The 24,426-nt window shown below is 37.8% G+C and overlaps 1 protein-coding gene across 10 annotated transcripts in view; it reads right to left on the bottom strand.

The window, feature by feature from the left end:
- The window catches only part of LOC107981573 (hepatocyte nuclear factor 4-gamma), a 436,128-nt gene that overhangs the window by 382,755 nt on the left and 28,947 nt on the right, over positions 1-24,426 (bottom strand). Inside the window, exon 1 of one of the 10 annotated variants that reach the window (XM_031925548.1) lies at positions 2,094-2,243. The exons of the other annotated variants lie outside the window; for them this stretch is intronic. The gene's annotated coding sequence lies outside the window, so the exon portion shown is untranslated. Of the gene's footprint in view, positions 1-2,093; positions 2,244-24,426 lie in introns of those variants that run through there. 10 annotated transcript variants of the gene reach the window in all.

The raw sequence follows: 24,426 nt of genomic DNA, 5'->3' as shown, positions 1-24,426 counted from the left end.
GGTGTCACTGGCGATCTACGTACGCTAGTGCTTGAGTCGTCCTGACGGGCTTTCAGCACTTATAGTATCTTCTTAACCCATCGCACATCATATTCTTCTTATTTTGCTATTTTGACGGACACTAACACTTAAGCTGCAAACCGATCTATACTTTCGGTAACACTGCTGTTTACCTGGTACGTTCCCGGGAAAGGTTAAGTTATCATTTAGCACCTGGAAAGTTTTCTAACAAACCATGGTGCGACCAAACCATAATGAGCTTAACCGAGAGAGCATGACCGACGACTATCGAGGATTAGAGTTTTTATATACTTACGTCCTACATACTCTGCGTAGGTACGCAGAGCTTTTGATAACCATATGGCTCTGTGACTCACAAATGCACTCCATCTGCTCCGCATGCTCGGCTCTTCACTGCAACACAGCGGTCTGATTTGTCAGACGGTACTTACAAGAAACCCCCCCCCCCAACCCGACCTCACCAATTTTAATAAGTTCTTAATATATTGTAGTACTCAAAATATAAGGGACACGTAATTTTGTGGGGACATACACTTTAAAGGGGTGAAAACCACTTCCAAATTTTACCCCCGAAAATCGCTTTTTATGATATTTCGACTTCTAATTAATATTTTGTAATTAAACGAAGTGGAAAATATTTGTCATCAAAAGGCAAAGATATAAGATGTGTTTACGATCCAAGAGGTTGCAACCATTATTTCATATTTAAAAAAAACTACATTACTTGTGTTTTGTTCCCTTACAAAAACCAGAGTATGAGCTCAAAAAATTAAGATAAGCGTTTCCAGTATACTTCATTGAATATTTTAGTTTATGTGTCTTAGGAAATTTATGCAACCATTCCCAAATACTATAAACGATCCTTTAAAGTAATAAACCGCATAAAAATGATGAAAAATCAGACAAATTTAGAGGTATTTTTCATCTCTTTTCAGTAGACCTCAGCATAACAAAAATGCGTGTCCCTTATTTTTTAGAGTACTACAACATATTGAAAACTTATTAAAATTGGTGAGATCGGATGATGATTTTAATGGTGGTAAGGAAAATGCTACACCTGAAATGATCAAGATTCCTCCACCAACGAATATCAACCGCCTTAAACCAGCACCCAGTACTTCCAAAACTACGCAGCTTCCAACAGATGGCAATCTACCTGCACCTCCTACCCCTCCCACCGCAGATTCACCGGATCAAGCGATTCCTACTCCTCAACCTCCGGTGCCTAGAACGTGAAAAAAAAAAACGTTGACTCAGTTCAGTCCCGCAAATGCGCTCGTTAAAAGATGCAACCTTTTTTCACGGAAAGGTGGGGGGTTCAGTGCCTAATAACAACTTCTACTTACACGATTTTGTAAATACATTATGGAACTGAATTTACAACCAAAGCCTAGCCAAGCTAGCAATTTTTTTTAATGCGTTTAATCTAGCTTTTAATTTACTTTGTATTACCGACTATCTTCCCAGCTAACAAATATGAAGTCAGGTGGAGCAAAAATATCAAACGAACATTTTACTATATTACATTACACTACCAGAAAATGCTTGTACATTCAACAGACTGTGATTCTAGTCATAGTACTATTGTAATACTTAGCGCTAAAATTGCTTACATGTTCGAAAAACTAGTTCTAAGCAAAATGTAAACTATTCATAGGAAATACTCTCCAGACACAGACAATTTCCTTTTTTGAGAAACTTGCTAAATTTTGTGAATTCTTCTCTTTTGCAATTTTACTTAAGTATCTCGATCTTCAAAAAACAAAAAAAAATATGACTCAATTTTTCTTTGGGAGAAGTAATGTAGGTACCCCATCGACAGGTGGCACGCACCTCTGCAGAGAGCGAGCGAGTGCCAACGCTCCGCTCAGTTCCGCTCTGATCACGCGACACGTCAGACGTTAGGAGAGATGCAAGCACAAGAGAGTGAATAAAGAGTGGAGAAGAGCATCAGTCCTGATCTCTCTCTCTCTCTCTCTCTCTCTCTCTCTCTCTCTCTCTCTCTCTCTCTCTCTCTCACTCACTCTCTCCCTAGATCTTTCAGGTATTATGAAAAGCATGCAGCACTCTACCTCCGTGTCCTTGGCTCTCCTAAACTCTCTTGAGGTCTTTTATTTAATAATGGCGTTTCGTATAATTGTAAATAACTAGTTAGTTTTTATATACATTTATATGAACTTCTAACCTTCTATTAACAGCAATCAGTATTGTTAAAAACTGACTAAGCCTGAAAAAAAGAGAATCAAGCATTATTTGTTTAACGATTCCATTTTTATACTTAAATGTCAGATTTTTCTGTATGTAAAACGTTCAGACTTCTGTAGTGATACTTTAGTAATTTATAATATATCAGGGTTTTTATTATACCCGAAGGCTTTTTCCCTTGAATTTGAGTTTTTATTTGACATTATTAAACTATACCTTATCTTAACTTTAGAAATTCAACTAACCTGCTGAACTGTCTATGATAAGACAGTTCTTAATTATTCTTATTAAGGTAAGATTTACCTCACTTAAACAAAGAACACAAATGACGTTCCATACGCAAGATTCGACGCGTATCTGCGCCAAAATTATAACATTTAAAAGTTTGCAGCTCATACGGCATATCACCGTCAAAAAAATTTTCATCATCTTGCCGTCGTCACATTCGCACTACGAAGACTCACCGTCCAGTTGGCTAAAACATCAAGTACCAAAGTGTTAAATGAAGATTTTTTTAAACAGTATAATTTTAATTCTAATACTTTTTCTCACGCTTATCTTTTCATTATAGGACTAGCAAATAATGCTTGCTTCGCTCGCGGATCATATATGTTGTTTATTATTTTTCAATGTGCATCAGGTTTTAAAGAATAAAATATGTAATAATTAATTTTTTTTTTGTATAAAATATGTTAATATTATATTTTATCATTTTAATATAGTTTGTAATACGATAAAATGAGATACAAAAATACTTTTTTTAATATGAAGTTCTGAGGTTGTCAATCTCAGAACTTAGTAGTTTTCTTTGACACTTTTTGTTTAGTACTATTATCAAATATTTAAATTAATTGCTTCCTCCTACAGGAAGCTTCTTAATAGTATAAGTTTCAGTTTTGTTAAAACTTCGTAGAAATGCATTTAAAGGTATTTCGAGTTCGAACAAGATGTAACGCTCTTTATCCTAGTTCTTTGGCAGTTTTTAGAACGAGTATTTTTAACTATTTACTTCCAAAGATAGTTAGTGAAATAACACGACACAGGTGCACGTGGTTAATGGCGATTCGGGGTTGGAATTGGAAAATCATTACTAGCAGGCTTGTATTCAAGTTTTTTTTAATGAAAGTATATAGAATACTGATTAGCATCCGAAAAATTTCGAGCGACCGGGGACTCGAACCCGAACCCTGCAGAAGGATAACCACGCGCCTTAGCGAACCGAGCTAAGCAGACGTTGTCATTTGACCAACTATCTTGGGCATTACTTTTCTAAAACAGCTCGATCTGCCAAAGAACTAGGATAAAAAGCGTTACATCTTGTAACAAGAACTAACAAAGAAAACTACCATGTTTTCAGCTTTTTCATCATTTTAATTTGGCCAATTTCTATCAGGGAAGCTTATTATTTTATTATCCATATTATTTTTTGATTGATTTTTAGCAGTTAATTATTCTTTGTATTTGCTTCTAAAAGAGTTAATTAATGCTTGCTGTATATAATTCATCAAGTTCCTCAATATTAATTTTATCAAAATTTAATTTAAATTTAGCAAATTTTATTGCTTAAGTAATGTTTCATATAATTAAAATTTTAGCAATTGTTTCATAATAAATTTTATTTTTATAATCTTTTGTTATTGGAAAAAATGATAAAGTTAATGTATCATACATTCTAATCAAATATTCTCTCATTTTACTAATATTAAATTAAAGATTGCATGAGCAAACATTCAATACAATACCGACTGTAAATGTTATGACAAAAACACCGTAATCATAATAATTAGTCTGATACCGTACTTGTTTAAAAGATATGCGTAAAGTATCTTCATTTGGAAACAGCCTATCAAAAAGTTAATTCTATCAAAAATTCGTACTACATTGTCTTTATACCACAAACAAATCCAGTGTTTGTTTGTACTTGAACCAGAAAAGAATATTTGAATATATTCTTTATGTCTATCAATAGGTTTAATATTTGACAATCTCTGAACATTAACTGTAGATTGCATATAAAAAATCAAGAAAAATTTTAAAATGTTGAATTCAAGTATATGGTTATCATTTAATTGACTTTTAAAATTAGAATAATTTCCAATTTCTTTTGAAATAAGTATCTATAGTATCAGAAACGTATAATAAATTGTCGTACAACAGCAAATAATCTATTTTTTATTTTCATTTTTATCAGGTATTTCTGCACTAAATAATTGGTTTAGGTAATTTATAGCATACATTTTTTTACCTCTTCTTTAAACAAATGTCACATCGACAGTGACAAATTGACGTAGGATACTATGAAATTTTAATACATAACAAAATTACGTCAATATTCTTGTCAGTGATAAATAACTATATGCATAGATAACTTTATTACTAGTATGAAAATTTTACGTTGCTGACTAGATAATAATGAGACTTCATATTTTTGTATTTGTTTACTAAAATTTTAGCTTTATTTTCATGATAATCAGTGATTGAATAATCAATTTAACTTGTCGGCAAAAATTTAGAAAAATTAAAATCCAAAAATATGAAAGCACGAAAGGCAAAAATTAAAAAACTGAAATCAAACAATTTCTAAAATGAAAATGCTGAATTGAAATATTAGGAATGATAAAATAACAAGAGTTTAGAGTATTTTTGTTTTAAATCAAGAATTAAAATTTTTTTTTTTTTGACTCATTGTTTTTTAATATTTTTAGTTTCAACTTTTTTTCCCATTATAAATCAATGCTTAATTTTCGTGTTTTAGATCTTTATTATTTAAAATTTTTACTTCCACCCCTATTAGGAATTGACATTAGGAAAAAAGAGTATTCCTTAGTCTGCGCCACTTTTAACTGTAAAGCTAAAGGCAGAAACATTCTTATCTACGACTGCTCCAGTTTGTTCCCCAAAAATCCACGTTATGCTTCACAACAGATGCCCCTTGTTTGCAGAAAAATGAAACAAATTTATCTCAGCATCTCGAGCACTATAGCTCTATAGCTGCATCTGGCTGTCTCTCCCCAGTCAGACCATGGCTCAGGCGTATAACAGCATCACAGCAGACAGAGCCAAGCAGAAACATCCTGCAGACGACGAGCAGAAGTACTCCAGAAGGAGCGCACCATCATCGGCGGGGTCAGGGCGTCAGATACGAAGCTCCGTTATACTCTGTCACTTATATCTACATGTATGTATACTGTAGTATAAGTTATGGCTCCATCCTCACAAAACTGTTTTTTTTGTATTATGATTCTTATGATAATTATTTCTTCTTAAAAATTTACGATATTTTTAAAGAAATTGTCAAATGTTTGTAGCTTACAAAAGTTTCTTTATATATTCTCATAAATATATACGTTAGTGAATGTAGTGAAATCAGTTCTGAAAAGGTCAAGCATTAAAGATCAGCAGGTAAGCTAGAATCAATCATAACTAATAGATATGAAAAATAAGATAGTTGCACTTTTCGAAATTATTATTTTAACTCACACTTGCCGTCCCGTTGTCCTGTAGTCTACGATGTGCATAATATTTACTAATCGTCATACACATCATACGTGCATATTTACTAAAAAAACTTGATTATTTGATGAGGTTCAGTTGCTACAAGAGAAATTCAGCCAATTCCACAATATTAAAATTCTATTCTTTACAATAAACCTATATTGTAACTTAGATTATAATAAAAAATGTCCTAATTATAATTCGTATTGTAATGTCCCATGTTCATATATTCTTGGCATGTAAGTATGTGTGTAGCGCCTGTACGACTGCATTCGTGTATTCATTCAGGCGACGTATACTAGACCGATTGCGACAGTAGAAATTTTTACAGAAAGTTAGAATTTTTTTTTGTAATTAAACTAAAATATCAGAAAAATGGCGCAAGACTTGAACCAGACTCGTGAGGTTATTCTCGCGATCGCAGACGTGGAAGCCAAAATAAAGGCTCTGGACCAATTTTATCGTGTCCAGCAAGCAGAACGTGACTGACAAATGCTGGACGTGTCCCGCAGTGTGCTGGAAGCAAGTCAGACACAAAGTATCTCTAGAGCAGTAATGCACATTCCGGAATACGACGGAACTAAAATTAATTTGAAGGAATTCATGCAAGACGTGGAAAACGGTTTTACGTTGCTACCAGCAGATCAGGAACCCCAGTTTTTGAGAATTTTAATATCCAGGTTAAAGGGCAAGGCAAGACAGACGCTAGAAGGTAGTACTTTTCGAACGCTAGCCGAACTAAAGAACCATCTCAGAGATTGTTTTGCGCCGTCCAGATCTTACGAATTTTACTTAAATAAGTTCAAGCAGCCATGATGAGGAAAGGAGAGAATGTCCGATAGTATTATAAGAGATCAAACGCGCTGATCAATAATGCAATAGCAGCCGTCAAAGAAGGACTGACGGAAGCTCAAGCAGCAGTGGACCAACGGCCACACTTGGAGTTGCTTTAGAGGCTTTTATAAACGGACTACCTGACGAATGGCGGACAGGTATTATGTACGCAGCTCCACAAACGTTAACGGAAGCATTTAATAATGCACTTTAATACGAAAAAGCTAGGATTATGAAAAAGCTATGTACACCCGAGTCCACTACCTATATTGCAAACCAGATCAAGTCCCAAACGGAAGGAACGACCTCGAGGATTACCAGCAGTCTGAACCTTACAGAAAAATCGACAACTCGGAAAGTAATATTCTGATGTGGATACATTTTCATGATGCTGAGCCAAGGCGAAATGAGGTAAAGTATGCCTATGATGCAACTGACACACATTTCCTCAGGACTACTATCGAGAATGGAAGAATAAATGATCCTTCACAGCTTATTTATGCAAACTCACCCGAACCCACGAGTCATGTAAGCATATTAAAATGGACACCTGGATAGTCCAGAAGCCGTTCAGTATCTTCGGTAGCGAGGTATCCACCTGAAATGATGCAGCAAGGACACTACGGACCTCCGTATCCACCAATGTGTTTGAATATTAGTTTAATATGCGAAGAGAGAGCGAGAAGGTTCGAGAAGCTTGTCACCTTAAGTTCAAATTCGACGGTTTTCGCTAGCCCGCACGGCACCAATGAGGTTGCCATGGCAACACGCGCTCGCTCGCTCCTACTCTGTCTCTCTCCGCCTGTTTCGCGAGCGGTCTTCTGCCGCTTTTGCTGATTTGTGTTATTCAGTTTTCGTATTGCCGAAGCGCTGTGAGGACTCGCCTCACAGTGTCGACCGTTAAACAATATCGTTTGTTAACGCGTCGGTGCTCTAACACTCTTCTAATACTCTTCAATTTTCCATAGTCAAGACATTTGTAATCACACTCTTTTCTTTTCAATAAACATCAATAGTTTGACGGTATACATGTATACCTTTTCATCTCAAATTTAAAGAGCGTGATATTATTTTCACATTAATTATTTTGATCCACAAGTCTCTATCAAAGTCGAGAGACTATAAATAAATGATAAGACCGTATCCTTACATGCCACCTTATCCTTACTGTTATTATCCACTGGATAATCCTGCGTATCCATATATGAACCCTTACATGCTATATCTCATGCAACCGCCTATGCACGGCATGGATTATCATCAACCTCACTCGAGGACAGACAACCGCTTTTACGATCCTAAATCGAACAGGTCCAGATCCAGTTCGCTATACCGCGGAAACAAGAATCATTTAAACTGGGAAGCGGTTCATCGGAATGACTCGGCGATGAGCCCAACAGCCCAGCAGCGACTGATGAGTCCAAGAACGACAACAAATAAATGCCGTTAAGCACAGTGCACTAAAACCAGAAACTGTTATAGAATATAACGATTTCATGCACATTAAGGGAATTTTTTCCCAAGGCATAGTTACACAAGGAACGGTAAAGTTGTCGATAATGGGAAAAGACCACATCTTTCACGTTTTGCCTGCCGAGACTCCGTTCGCCAAAGATCTAATATTGGGAAACCCGTTCCTGTACAATGAAAAAGTGAACATCATGTTTGGGGACGAAGTCTTGATAGCTGAAAGCCAACCTATAACTCCAGTTCCGTTCGTACACAAGGTATTTCTGGAAAATGTGGTAAGTCCAGATGAAATATATAGACCAATGAAAGCTAAGAAGCCACAATCCAAAAGTGCAACGTCGTATTATATGAAGTACGAATTTCCCTATGAGAACGAAAAGATAAAACCAGAAATGTTGGAATTACCAACTAAGAAGCCTTATAATTATAAAGGTTTTGAATCAAATGGAAAAACCATATTTAAGTTACCAGCCAGAGCCAAAGTGCCCATAAGGATCCCGGCTACGCTGGATTCAGTAACTGGAGAAGCGTACCTACAAAGAATAATAACTGTGCCAGGAGTATATCTTGGAGAAGCATCAGTTACCAACGCGAATGGGTACTGCTATGCCATGGCTATAAATACAAGAGAAGATCCAGTTGAGATCGAAATCACCTCTCAACATCTTGAGCCTTTTGATTTGAGCGAAGAGGATGACTTCCTTGAATTTCATAATGGAAAAGGTAAGAAAATCGTATCAGTCACGCCAAGGATTACGGCAGATACAACGAATAGTGAGGAACTATTCCCATTTGTTCTACCTGCCCGGAGATCCGGCTCCTCAGACGTCCTGCGTGAGACATAAGATCCGGACAACCAACGACGAACCCGTCAGTGTTAAGTACAAGAGAGGACCGACGGGATAAGACGAAGAGTTATTCAATAAACTGCAAAAACTCTTGGACGCTAATGTCATTCGACGCTCCAATAGTCCATTCTGCAGTCCCTGCCGAATCATCCCCAAGAAACCGGGATCTGATGGAAAAAGGAAGTTTCGCCTGGTTATGGACTATCGAAAGCTTAATACTAAGATGATCAAGGAAGCCTACCCTTTTTCTAATATATTGGAAATATTGAAGTAACTTAGAAGCGCACAATATTTTTCAGTCTTTGATTTGGCCATGGGCTTCCACCAGATAGAACTCGAACCCGAGGACATACAAAAGACGGCTTTTAACACCAAGTACGGCCATTATGAGTATTTATGCATGCCGTTTGGCCTAACCAACGCACCCCCAACCTCCCAACGTCTCATGGACTGCGTTTTATTGGGAATACAAGGGGTTGAGATGCATGTTTTCCTAGACGATATAGTAATTTATGTAAATACGTTGGAAGAACACGAAGAATAAGTGAATAAAGTGTTCGAGAGACTATCTGAAGCAGGACTACGTTTACGAATTGATGAATGTCACTTCTTGACACCAGAAATTATTTACTTAGGACATATGATTGATAAAAATGGCGTAAGGCCAGACCCGTCTAAAATTTCAGCTGTGATGGAGTTTCCACCACCGACGTCAAAAACTGAAGTCCGTCAATTTCTTGGTTTGGCGGGATATTATGGAAGATTTATCCTTAATTTTGCAGAAAAAGCACAGCCACTTAATTCCCTGCTGCAGAAGAATAAGAAATAGGAATGGACTGATACGCAGAAACAAAGTTTTGAAACTTTGAAACGAGCCCTCTGTAAAGCACCGATGTTGGCCTCCGTGGGTCTCAAAAAGCCGTTTATTTTGACTACGGACGCTAGTGATGGCGCCATATGAGCAGTCCTTAGTCAGGGAGAACCGGGAGAAGACCATCCGGTAGCGTATATGTCCAGGTCCCTTAAACAATCAGAGGAGAACTATTCTACAACAGAAGAAGAATGCCTTGCTGTGATTGATGCAGTGGAATAGTTCAGTCATTATTCATATAACAGACACTTCACCATTTATGGGGACCATGAACCATTGACGTTGATCGATTCTCTAAAAGATCCTATGTGTCGGTTGAATCGCTGGAGACTGCGGCTGAGAGGATACTACTATACGTTCCGATATAAGCCAGGTAAATTAAATACGAATGAAACGCGTTGTCCCGAAACCCGAATAAAGTCCTGAACAAAGAAATATAGACAAGAGAATTACGGAGAAACAAGAAATACAGAATAAGCCTGCCACAAGCGAAGTTATAGCAGAAAAGGCTAGAATGCTGCCGATAGTCCCAAAGCCAACAAAAACTTCCTTAGCTAGACAAAATCTTAGCAAGGTACAAAGTGAGGACAAGGCGAGCACTCCTGAGGGACAAAGGAAGAAACCAGAAAGGAAACCGGATTCCGAAAATGCAGCGTTAGCAGTACCTAAGGGAGTGGAGGGTGGTCAAGCAAGTTTGGACGCCAGCACCATAGCAAAGAGATTGAAGCGAAGAAAGGAGAACCAAAGTTAGTTGCATTTTTAGATCTAATGGTAACGACATCTGAATTCTCGCCTGGAAGCCAGGTCAACTCTTCGGTTATGACACTGACGGAGAACAACAACACGGAAACAACAACGCGGACGCGCCACCGATACCATTGCGTAACAAATCTATCTTCCTTAGCCTGGTACGCAACGAATCTGTGTCAGAAGTTGAGACCGCTACAGAAGCAGAGGACGATGATAAAAGCCCAGGCAAAAGTGAAGTGGAAGAAGTAAGGGAGGGAATGAGTGGACAAATCAACAAAGTGCGTCCTAAGACAAAAACATATCAAACAAAGAGCGTGATAACATCACCCTTGAAAGATTGGTCATCGTCAAGTAGTGAGGGTGAACTTGAATAGCATCAACTACTATCAACAATGAGAAGATCGATGCCCGGACAAGTGCTGGACAACAGTGAGTTATACAAACTATCCAGCATAAATAAAGACGAGACCATAATTGGGAATGTCATGACTAAACAAGAAAGAAAGAGTGCCAAAGAAACTACGATCAATCAAAAATCGTCACTATGTTGGGACAACTATATGGATCAACATTCCGAGACTACGTATTGCCAAGAACAAGATAGTGAGTATACGGATGACGACGGATGGAACATTCAAAATGCGTCCAGCTGAATTCCAGCTAGGAAAACTAAGTCGCTGTCCCCCTAACCTTTAAAACCAGATGAATCCATTCCGGAAGAATTTAATAAATCAAGACCAGATAAGTCAATACCCAGTAGTACTGTAAGAGAGTGGATGCTGGAGTATACTGAGAGCCAAGCGTGTCCAATACGTACAAAGTCTCCTTTAAAAACTCTGAAAGCCAGTTTTACCGCTTGGAATAATGAGACCGCTCATATGTCCCAGTGGAAAAATTTATCAATTATAGAACAAGAGGATAGTGAGGAGGAAACGGAGGATGAGAGACCCAAACTAAGTCCGAGGTGCGCAGAAAAAGTCGCAGACAAACTAACGAGTGAGGAGGACGAACTAAGTCCCAAGAAGAAAAGTAACTTGGATAAGCCGGTGGGAAAAGTAAAACAAATAATAGACGAAAAGCCTGTCCTACCAACCGCGTTACATACAGAAATTCCCAAGCGTGCAAGACCTCCACCAACAGCACCGTTACTGTACTTAGCCGAATCAGTAGATCAAAACGGACGGTTAAGGTTGCTGAGTACGAGAGAATGTGTTACTTACTTAAAAGATAACATTGTCCACTTTGTCTCTGAAGATTTTAACTTGCCCACGGGCACGAACAAATTACTCGCCTATATAGAAGCTATCTATCAAGAAGATCTGGCGAAAGCAGGAGCTAAAGTTGGAGACGTAATCTGCACGATTATTCGTAAACGTTACGTATTCAGTCTGGTAATAACTAACAAGACCGAAGATGAAGTAAAACCAAGCAACTTAAATAAGTGTCTGGATACGTTGAAGGAATTAATTTTAGAAAAGAAATTACGCCCTTTCCGTATACCTAGAACAGGTGAGCTAACAGACACTTTGCCTAGAAGAACTTTAGTGCAAAGATTTAAAGAAACTTTCAATAATGTTCACATAGCTATAATCTTCTGCTACAGAACATGCAGGACACTATCACCAGAGTATCGCTTGGCGATATTAGAAGACTATCATAACAGCTTATTCGGAGGACATAGGGAAATAGGAAAAACTTACAGACTCGTCCGCGAGAAATATTATTGGAAGGGAATGAAGGAGGGCATCCACGAGTTTGTCCGCAAATGCCAGATATGCTAAGAACAGAAACTATTAAAAATTAAAACTTGAGAACCGATGGTAATCACGTATACACCAAGTGAAGTCTTCCATAAAGTAGCAATAGATACAGTTGGACCACTCTGCAAGACTACAGAGAAGAATTTGCATATTTTAACCATGCAATGACAATTTGCGAAATTTTGTATAGTGGTGCCCGTCCTCAATATAAAAGCAGTCACAATCGCAGATGCTTTATCGAGACATTTATTTACACAGCACGGTGTACCTTGCATAATATTGAGCGATAGAGGCAGGAACTTTCAAAATAAGTTATTATCATAACTGGCGAAAATTTATCAATTCAAACTGAATACAACAACAGCATATCTTCCGCAGTCCAACAGATCGCTAGAAAGAAGCAATGCAGTATTGGCGGATTTCTTGAGAAACAAAGCGTCTAGCAAACAGGACTGGGATAAAGTGATTCTGTTTGCTATGCACGAGTACAATACTTCCGTACATGCATCGGCGGGTTATACCCCGTTCGAGCTAGTGTACGGACGCCTAGCCAGAAAACGGAAGTTGCCTGACGAGTATGAGTTAGAAACATATAATGCATATATACAAGATTTGACAGAATGTTTAAGAAGAATGCAAACTATTGCTCGAGGTAACCTCGTCAAGTAATATTATGACAAAAAGGCAAGACCACTAAAAATAGAAGTAGGAGACGAAGTAACAGTACCCAAAGAGCCTAGATATGTAAAGTTAGATAAATATTACAATGGCGAATTCATAGTAAAAGAAATCAGAGATAATAACAATGTAATAGTCGAATCAACAAATGGAAAATTAATAGTTAAACATAAGGATAAATTAGAGAAATTTTATAAATAAAAACCTCACTAAAACTCCGTTGTCTTTTTTAGAGCGTTAACTCCTTAAACTGCTACGTAAGACTATTGCCAATTCAAGGAAACTCCTTGTATTGACGAAACTTTGTACTTGTGTACTCGGACAGTTTTAGATACTTAGATAAAGACAGACGTAAGACACAGAGCGGACAGTTAATGGGACTTCCTACTATTCCACGGACAAACGTGACATTTTGGACGTCCAAACGTGTCCGAGCGAACTACTAACGATTACGTAGATAGACGAACATTTTTTTTTAAATTTTAGGCAAATTATTAGGATAGGTTGAAGAAAAATCATCGTAAAAACAAGTAATACGATTATTAATTTTTTTTATTCATATAAGAAATCCAAAATATGCAGAGAAATAAATTTCGTAATAGTATTAAGCGCATATAGCAATAAACTTGACGGACGAACAGATGAACCTTTAGTAAAGAGAAAACGGGACGTCCTCAGCAATTAACGGTCCAGTGGTTGACGATATATAGGAAAACGACTGAGATACAGGACAAGCAGGTTTTGAAAGACCTCAACCTCTACGGAAAAGCCTTCAGTTGACATAAACTGGGAATCATTTGACAAGAAGAGTCGGTCCAAACGCCAGTCGTAAAAAGGGAGGTCGAAACAACCCTGAAGCCTCTCATTCATATAACGGTCGTCGGCCCAGAAAGCGCGTAATGTACTCCAATGCGCAAACTGCGAACGACACAATAAAGGAATTGTAAATAAATACACGACCGTACAAAAGCAATATTATTACTGTAAACAAAAATAACTACTACTTACTTTTACGTCTCGGGAACCTCCACTAGAGGGTAGGGCACTTTTCCATGCCACCGAGCGCGTCCACAGGTTGCGGATAGTGAAATGGCCGGGCAGAGCAGTGGGGATGGGAAACCATCCCCAGTCTCTCCGGTTAGTCGCTAATACTAAATACGCGACCGCGGGCAATGGAGTCTTTGATGATGGAAAGGAGTTAAAAAATATGGAAGAGAGCAATGAGAATACAATTAACCCACGTAGTAATCCACCCGCTGAAACAGCGGCCGAGCCCCATTCGGATTCTGGGAGGTGCTCATCATTGCCCTCTTTGTTTATCACCGCGCTCGCAGTGGGTCACTTGACTGTGGGAACTTCGCGAAAAGCCTCAAGTGAAAATAAAAACTAAGAACCCGAATCCCTGGCAGACAAAGTCAGCCCAAGGAGCATCTCTGATCGGATGGATGACATGCAGATCGACACAGCGACTGAAGACGATATATGTCTATCGGAAGTACAGTCGGGACAGCGGAATCAGAAACTGAAAGGAGGCTCCTTGAAGAGATCGACAAAGCCGGAAAGGGGTAAGAGGGAAAGAAAAAGAAAAATAAATTTGACCACGAACACAAAGCCAAACGAGGCTACAAAAGCGCGGTCAAATTTCTTGAAAAAATGAAAAAGAAAAAGCCGGATGATCTCACTAACAGAGAAAGAGAGTTTATCCGGAAGAACGATAAAGTGGTGGAGAAGTACGAACGAGAGCAAAGTACTTCACAATCACTTGAAATAATACCGGAGGAAGCAACGACCGGAAACAAGATCGATGCACCCTCCGGGAGAAGAACTGGAGACGGGAAACAGCTACGGAGGGCTGACGCAGTAGACTCTTCTCCGACGCCGGGAACATCCAAAGGTCAAATGCCCCCGAAAAAGGGGCAGGCGATCAAAAGGATGCGCTCAGGCGAAGGGGAGGGGAATGCAGCGAAAAAGCCTAAACCCTCGACGAGCTTCCAGTCACCTGAAGAGCATCAGATAGCCATCATAGATCGATCAGATCCAGATGGAAGGGTGAGCTCAGAAAGGTGGCTGGAGGTCGAAGCGAGGATCCTACTGGCTATTGCAGAGGGATCCGAAGGAGGCGGGGAAGACGAGGTAAGCTTTGACGGAGCCGTCTGGCAGAAGGGAGTTACAGTTGTGGATCGCAGCAACAGTAAGTCTTGCGACTTCCTAAAGCGAGTGATCCATAACTGCGGCGAACTCTGGCAGGGGGCGAAGCTCGAAGTGGTGCCAAGGTCGAAACTGCCACTCAGACAAATAATATCTGTCTGGGTTCCCCCACCCGACCCGGAGAATGACGAAAACATTAAAAAGATCATCATGAGGCAAAACAAGAGTCTCGACACTCAAAGCTGGAGAATTATCTCTTCAGCAAATAGCAAGAGCGGAAACGGCAAAGACCTAGTCATAGCTGTGGACGAAGAATCTTTTAAATGCCTCAAGATATCGAGCGGAAGCATCAAGTTCGGACTGGGAGTTCTGAAGGCGAGGCTTCCAAATGAAAAGAACATGGACAAGGACCACGGGACTGCAGGTGGTGCAAATTAATTTGCACCACTGCGAAGCAGCCTCGGAGGACTTGATGCTGTCCATGGAAGAAGAGAATATAGACATCGCCCTGATACAAGAACCATGGCTCGCAAGAGACAAAATTCAAGGACTCAGGGCGAAAGGATATGACCTATTCTATTCTCAAACAACAGGTAAGAAAAGAGCCTGTATAGTAGCAAAGAGGGAATTAATACTCAAACTACTGTCACAGCATAGCAGCAATGACATGGCGACGGTTGTAAACGAACAGAGGAACAGCCCAGCGCTGATCCTCACACCTGTATACATGCCGTATGACGAAAAGGAGCCTCCACCACAAGCACTCCGAGATCTAGTGAGGAATATCACAGACAAGGGCAGCCAGATGGTGATAGGAAGCGACGCCAACGGACACCACGTCCAGTGGGGAAGCATGGACATCAATGAAAGAGGTGAGTCAATTTTCGAGTACATACTTTCTAACAACCTTATAATGCAATAAAGGCAACGTGCCAACCTTTGCAAATAGGATAAGGGAGGAAGTAATAGATCTAATTCTGACCACAAACTCGGACCTTATCACGATTAAAGATTAGAGTGGTGGAATGCGGAGCTGAGAAATTTGAGGAAAGCAACAAGGAGGCTCCTCGGCACAGACAGATACGAAAATAGTAACGATAGCTGGGAAAAGTACAAAACCAGTTTTAGAGAATATAAAGAAAAAATTAGGTGCGCAAAGTGGGAATCCATAAAAAGTTTCAGCGAATCCATCAAGGACACACACGAGGCGTCTAGGTTCAGGAAGATTCTCAAAAAGGACCCAACAGTTCTAAAGAGTATCAGAAGACCGGACGACACGTGGACTAAAACCAGCGCAGAGACCCTTGAACTACTAATGAACACCCACTTCCCAGGATGCCACGAGGAGGAATCTGAATGCGTAAAAATGCAACAAGAGACAGCCAACATGGACAAATGGGAGGTGGCGAAGAGAATAGTTTCAAGGGAAAAAGTAACATGGGCGGTCAATACATTCGACCCGTATAAATCGGCGGGAACGGACGCAGTAATGCCGATCATGCTACAAAAATCCTTAGACACGATAATCGATCTATTGGTAAAGATTTAGACTGAATGTGTACTTCTAGGATACATACCAAGAACATGGAGAGAGGTGAGAGTAGCATTTATACTCAAAGCACGTAAAACAAGCCACACGACACCAAAGGACTTCAGACCCATCAGTCTCTCATCGTGTCTGTTAAAGACATTAGAGAGGCTGGTGGACAGGCACATAAAAGAGACCACAGATGTAGAAAAGAAGTGCATATCGCAGCACGCCTATCTGAAGGGCAAATCTGTAGAAAGAGCACTACACGAGGTAGTGGGAACTATAGAAAAAGCTCTACATGAAAAGGAATACACATTAGGTGCATTTCTAAACATAGAAGGAGCTTTCAACAATGTGAACACGGAATCAATAGAGAAAGCTTTAAAAGAAATTGAAGCGGATCAAACCACCATCAATTGGGTAATGGAAATGCTGAAAAGCAGAACCATCAGCTCAGAGATGGGTGACAGCTCGATAAAAAGGAAAACCACAAGAGGTACGCCACAAGGGGAAGTAATCTCCCCATTACTATGGCTAATAGTAATCAATAAGATACTAAAAAAAACCTTTGAGCATAAAAAGATAAAAATAATAGCGTATGCAGATGACGTGGTAGTACTAATCACGGGTAAGGACCTAACCACGATTAGAGATATCATGGAGTCAGCACTGGGGGAAATCTCTAAATGGGCAGGACAGAACGGTCTGGGAGTCAACCCAAGTAAAACCGAGCTAGTACTGTTCACAAGGAAATACAAGATACCCAAGTTCACACTGCCAAGAATTGGAGGGCGCGAAATTACGCTATCCAAGGAGGCAAAGTATCTGGGAATCATCCTGGACTCCAAACTCACTTGGAAAAGGAATATGGAAGAAAGGATGAAAAAAGGAATAAACGCATACTACACATGCAAAAAGATGTTCGGTAAGTGATGGGGCTTACAACCATACATCATACACTGGATGTACACGGCGATTGTAAGACCTGTAATTACCTATGGAGCCTTAGTATGGTGGCAAGCCATGGATAAGGAAGTAAACAGGAAAATGCTTAATAAGGTGCAAAGAATTGCAGCACTCGGTATCACTGGAGCAATTCAAAGCACACCACAAGCGGCATTAGAGGCAATGCTAAACCTACAACCGAAAGATCTGTACGTAAAAGGACTAGCCGCAAAAGGGGCTCTCAGATTAAGAGACTCCAAATTATGGAAACAAACCAACCACGGGCATGCGTCGGTGATGAAGGAGATGGGGAAACTAACAAGGAAAGGTACCCAACCCGAACTCACCGATTTTGACGATTTTCATATATGTTGTAGAACATAAAAAAATAAGAGACACGTATTTTTTTTTATCGGCTAATTTTCACTTTTAAGGGGTAAAAACCTCCCCTAAAGTTAACCCCCAAAAAGCGTTTTTTTTAAATATCTCGGCTTAAAATTAATATTTTTCAATGAAACAAATTGGAGGATATTTCTTACAAAAAGAGCAAGTATTTCATGGTGATTTGAAGAGTAAGGGTAGCATCCCCTATTTTTTAGGGGTTGAAAACATATATTTTTTGGCATAAGTTTATGATAAAAATGTTTAAACCGACTAAAAAAAATTGGAAAAAATGTTTAAACATCCTTAATAACAAAATTTAGTTGACGTCTTTCGGTGTTTTCATAAATATTACCCCTAAGGGGGTAAACCACCTCTAACACAAAATAACTGTAAATATGTAATTCAATACATAATATTTCGTAGAAAGTTTGTATATAGAGGTTTTCGAGGTCGCTGATTACAAATCAGATTTTGAAAATTCAAAATGGCGGATCCAATATGGCGGACGGAAATATCGAAAAAAAATTTTATATAATAAAAAAGTTTTAAACGACTAAAAAATTTGGAAAAAATTTGTAAACATCTATAATAAACAAATTAAGTTTTCCGGTTTTTTTATAGATACTTCCCCTTAGGGGGGTAAACCACCCCTAACACAAAATAACTATAAGTATACTTCAATCCATAATATTTTGTAGAAGGTTTGTATATAGAGGTTTTCGAGGTCGCTGATTACAAATCTGTTATCAGATTTAGAAAATTCAAAATGGCGGATCCAATATGGTGGACGGAAATATCGAAAAAAAATTTTAACTTTCAAAAAAACTTGTTTACAAATGTGTGATCTTTGTAGCCTGTACATGTGAACTAAAGAGCCTTAAACCCTAAACCCCTAAAGAACAAATAGGCTAAATGGTTGTGCATTTTAACCAAACGACTCCAAACCCCTAACCTCCAGACAAGCCGAAGGCCTATGCTTTACCGTAGACACGAGTATAGACATATTACCGATATTTTATTCTATCATTTTGTATGTAACAAATAACGTCTCGTTTTATGTTTCAATCAAAGATTATTTATTTTTCTGCTTTTATAAATTAGCATAATTTCAAAAGTAATTTCATAAATTATAAAGTATTTCATAAATTGCATAATTATATAATTTTATAAATTCAAAAAGTCCACACTTTTTTGCAAATGAAAAAACATAGGTTAATAAAATTAGTTTATCAAACTCTTTTGCGCTTTGTAATAAAATTTAATGTTGTCAAACTTGGGAGTTTTTCATTGTTACAATTATTTCGTAAGCCAAACGTTTTTTAGATGAATTCTTGAAGTAATGATTATTGTATCTATAGTAAAATATTTACAGTCTGGAATTCTATAATAATACTATTTGATACGATTTAATGAATTTATCAAAAAATCTAAATTTAATAATAAATATTATTCTAATTATTATTATTATTTTTCATTATCATTGCTATTATCATTATTACTGTTATTATTGCTATTGCAATTATGCTTATTCTTCTTCTTCTTATTATTATTATTATATTACTATGATAATTTTTGTTATTGGTAAAAATACATAAAAGAATATTAATACTCGAACTTCATTTGCAATTAAAGAACACGTTGTTATTGAAAGGGAATTTTATATGCATTCATTAGTTTAATGAATGTTATCGTACATTCAATGATAATTCCACAGATAAATGTCTTTCACTCATAAAAGTTGTTGACAATATGTGCGAATCAGTATGTTCTTTTTTTAGATTGTTTTCATCGAGTGTTTACCTCAGCTGCCTGTGTTATTTTTTAGGCAGTGAGTGAGTTTTGTGGGTATTCTAGTTCGATGCCGGAAAGTACGAATAGTACGTCTTTTTGTTTGTCAGTGGTATCATACAGTTGTAGAAAATTTTCTTTAGTGATTTTATATAGATTTACATTATTCAATTTCAAAGTGAATAAAAGTTGAATAAAACCAAAAATAGAGTTTTCCGAACATCACAAAGTGGAACGAGAATTCTTCTCCAATGCATAAATTAATGATTTGATTCAATTTACATTCACTCGTTTTATTCTGGTAGAAATGTAGCAGTCGTGCCTTACATGCAAAAACACAGCTTGTATAAATTTTACCGCTTGTTTTCATTTTAGATTGAAAAATGAAAATTAATCCGTTAAACGTTCTAAACTTATTATTAGCATACTTTCAAGCGTTAAACATACCAGATAGTGTCACGAATTATCACGAAACAGAGTTGGCCGAAAAAATAAAAGAAATTTTAATAGATGCAACACATGATTTCAACGATGTAGAAATGATTACTGATGACTCTTTGGATTTTCAAGAAGAGTATAAAGACCATAATGTGGAAATAATTGAAGATGAAGTGCAACATCATTTTCCTGATCCGGATATAGCACCAACAAATCAATGTACAGCAGATAATGAAGAACTAGATTTTGAATACAAAAAAAGAGCTGTAGAATTTTGGAGAAGTAGCAAAACGAAGCAAAATTTAAGTCTCAAACCAGTGCAAAACAGATTAAAAAAAGTATCATCTATTAGTCAGCTACGTCGTTGGGCTCATTCAATTAATAAAGGTGGCACGTATAGAGAAAAAGTAGCACAAATTTGTCAGTATACCCTGGATAATTTTCAAGCAGCTCTCGACAGTCGTTCAATTATCCATGATGAAGATATAATTCGATGGGCCTTACAAGCTAAAAAAGAAATTGGTTCTGATGATATTAGATTCAAAGCTTCTAAACATTGGTTACTCAAATTTAAGCAAGCACACCGAATAGTTTCTAGGAAAATAAATAAGTTCATAACAAGAAAAACACTAGAAAGTAGTGCAGAACTTACGGCTAAAGCTGAAGCATTTATCGATGACGTTAAATCGTGTATACCAAGGATTGGACTCGAAAATTTGTATAATACAGATCAGAGCGGATTTCAGCTAGAAATGCATTCTGGAAGAACATTAGCAGTAGAAGGAGAAAAGCAAGTGCAATGTCTGGTACAGTCAATTTCAGCAACAACGCATAGTTATACTATACAGCCACTAATATCAGCTACTGGACAACTGTTGTCACCGCTATTTCTTGTTTTAAAGGAACCAAGTGGCAAGTTTGGCCCTATTGTAGAACAAAACATATTTAGACCAGAAAACGTGTACGTGGAAGCATCCAAATCTGGAAAATTAACAACAAGTAAGTGAACTAATAACAATTTTTACATTGTAATATCGTTGATCAGTTAATTAGTAAGTCGTTTAATTGCAGATCACTTCAAAATCTGGTTGGAAAAAATATTTTATCCCTATGTAGGCCATCACTCAATACTATTACTTGATTCTTGGAGTGGTCATTGTGACAAAGTTATAGAAGAAACAATGCCACAAAATAAAATTATTAACATAAAAAAATTCCAACTGGAACCACAGGAAAAATACAACCACTTGATGTCTATGGATTCCGTATTTGGAAAAACTTTGTCCGAACATTTTCTGATAATGTAATGTTAATGGATCATGATATGAATTTACATGTGAGAAATAATATAATTAAACTTCAATCATTGATTCACAACCAACTGTCTTCACCGAGATATATAGATTTGTTTAAATATTCCTGGTATAAAAGCGGTTACGTCAATGAAAAACCAGATAAATTTGATAATCCTATAGATTTCAGTTTTGGAAAGTCTTGTGCAACACATTGTGAAATAGAAGGGTGCACAAACATTGCAATTGTACGATGTGGTTGGTGCAAAAAAGCATTGTGCTTTAAACACTTTTATGAGGACTACCATTATTGTAAAAACATCGTAAAATAATATATTTTATGCTCAATACAAAAAATGCACTATGGTAAAAGATACAAGATTGTAGATTATTATTATACTCTAATATTATAAACAAAAATACATTATAAGTTGAATTTACAATAAAGGAATTTCAATAACATTCTGATAACAATTTCTACGGAAATTATAAAACTGCTTCACACACAGAATTTTCTTGTTTACAAATTTAGGAATTTGAGGTGGTTTGGTTAAAAATCACAACCATTTAGCCTATTTGTTCTTTAGGGGTTTAGGGTTTAAGGCTCTTTAGTTCACATGTACAGGCTACAAAGATAACACATTTATAACAAGTTTTTATGAAAGTTAAAATTTTTTTCGACATTTTCGTCCACCACATTGGTTCCGCCATTTTGAATTTTCAAAATCTGATATCAGATTTGCAAAGAGCGATCTCGAAAACCCTTATATACAAACCTTCTACAAAATATTATGGATTGAAGTATACTTATAGTTATTTTGTGTTAGGGGTGGTTTACCCCCTAAAGGGTAGTATCTATGAAAAAATCGAAAAACTTAATTTGTTTATTATAGATGTTTACAAATTTTTTCCAATTTTTTTAGTCGTTTAAAACTTTTTTATTATATAAAATTTTTTTTCGATATTTCCGTCCTATTGGTTCCGCCATTTTGAATTTTCAAAATCTGATAACAGATTTGTAATCAGCGACCTCGAAAACCTCTATATACAAACTTTCTACGAAATATTATGTATTGAATTACATATTTACAGTTATTTTGTGTTAGAGGTGGTTTACCCCCTTAGGGGTAATATTTATGAAAACACCGAAAGACGTCAACTAAATTTTGTTATTAAGGATGTTTAAACATTTTTTCCAATTTTTTTTAGTCGGTTTAAACATTTTTATTATAAAATTATGCCAAAAAATATATGTTTTCAACCCCTAAAAAATAGGGGATGCTACTCTTACTCTTAAAATCACCATGAAATACTTGCTCTTTTTGTAAGAAATAACCTCCAATTTGTTTCATTGAAAAATATTAATTTTAAGCCGAGATATTTAAAAAAAACGCTTTTTGGGGGTTAACTTTAGGGGAGGTTTTTACCCCTTAAAAGTGAAAATTAGCCGATAAAAAAAAATACGTGTCTCTTATTTTTTTATGTTCTACAACATATATGAAAATCATCAAAATCGGTGAGTTCGGGTTGGGTACCTTTCCTTGTAAGTAAAAACCTAAGCTCCTGCTAACACAGCAGACGGACTACACGGTCACTTACCTAAGTTTCGAAGAAAACATCAAAATAACAATACCGACGAAAGAAGACTGGGAACAAAACTCAGTAATAAAAGAGGACGAGATCTCAATCTTTACAGACGGTTCAAAAACGATAAAAGGTACGGGAGCAGGAGTCTACTCAGAACAACTAGGAGTTCAAAAGTCATACAGGCTCAAGATCGACTGCAACATTCTGCAAGCGGAAATCCTAGCAATTGAGAAAGCAGCGAGATTGGCACAGCTAAACGATGGTGCGCCAATGAAGGTGACTATCTACAAAGACAGTCACCCACTGCCAACGATCAACGTGATAAAGACGACCATTGACAGAGCCATCGAGGTAATTCACAGCGAGAGATGAAGAACACGAGATGACTGTTTTACATCGAGAACACTGTGGTCAGAGGTGGACAAGGAAAAAACAAAGAGGCTGCTAAATTACAGGAAAATCTTTTTAAGCACGATCACAGGTGTATTAACAGGTCACTGTGCGGTCGGGGTCAATCTCAAGAGATGGGGAAAGACGAAACACAACTTATGTAGAGAATGCTGCGAAGAAGAAGAAACCATATCCCACCTGCTATGTCGTTGCCCAGCCCTGGAAAGCAAAAGGCACAATATGTTGGGCCACAGCTTCCTAGTGGAACTTAACGAGGCAGCAGGAATGCATATTGGGAAGATAACGAACTTTGCAAAAAGCTGGAAATGCTTTCAGCAAAAGTAAAGGAACTAGGTTAGCTCCGATCTATCGACAAACAGGGTATCGCAGTTTAGTCGGAAGTCAGCCGGCCGCTCGGATGGGCGGCGGGATCCCAACCAATCCCTCATGACTCTGCAGGTCAATACCCGAGTTGTGCACTGCAAGTCACACATCGAAAGATAAACTTTCTGCCCAGCATGCGGGCTAACCACCGCCACCACGAGTCCTTTACCCTGTCGGGACAGGATTAGCTATCCTGCGGCTCCCCGACCCCGTGGTACTGATTTTATCCTCCCCAGTAGAGAATTCATAAACGTTTCCACCGGAGTGTACTAAGCAAGCTACCACGTTTTAAACGTCCCACTCGTTTTTGGCATAGGCTAGAGTCCCAAGCAGCTAGTTAGAGCCCGACTAGCTTACAAGGGCCTGGGTATACTAGTTTTGATCTTTACCACCCTCAAGATGGTCCGTCGATCACTTGACTAGTTCCAGCTCGGAACATTACTGATCCTTCCCCCTTCCTTTCGTGGGGGGTATACCGAGGTTACCGAAATCTCAGGGTTCACCCACCTGCCCTGGCAGAAATGCCACCCGCCCGGGGCTCTTCCGTTCGGAAGATAGAAGAGGAGTAGGACAATCAGCCGTGTCTGCCGAGTCCGCTGACTCCGCC

Source organism: Nasonia vitripennis (genome assembly GCF_009193385.2).
Source record: "Nasonia vitripennis strain AsymCx chromosome 2 unlocalized genomic scaffold, Nvit_psr_1.1 chr2_random0012, whole genome shotgun sequence".
Taxonomy (NCBI): domain Eukaryota; kingdom Metazoa; phylum Arthropoda; class Insecta; order Hymenoptera; family Pteromalidae; genus Nasonia; species Nasonia vitripennis.
The sequence above is the reverse complement of the archived record's forward strand: the minus strand, read 5'-3'. Positions and strand labels throughout refer to the sequence as shown.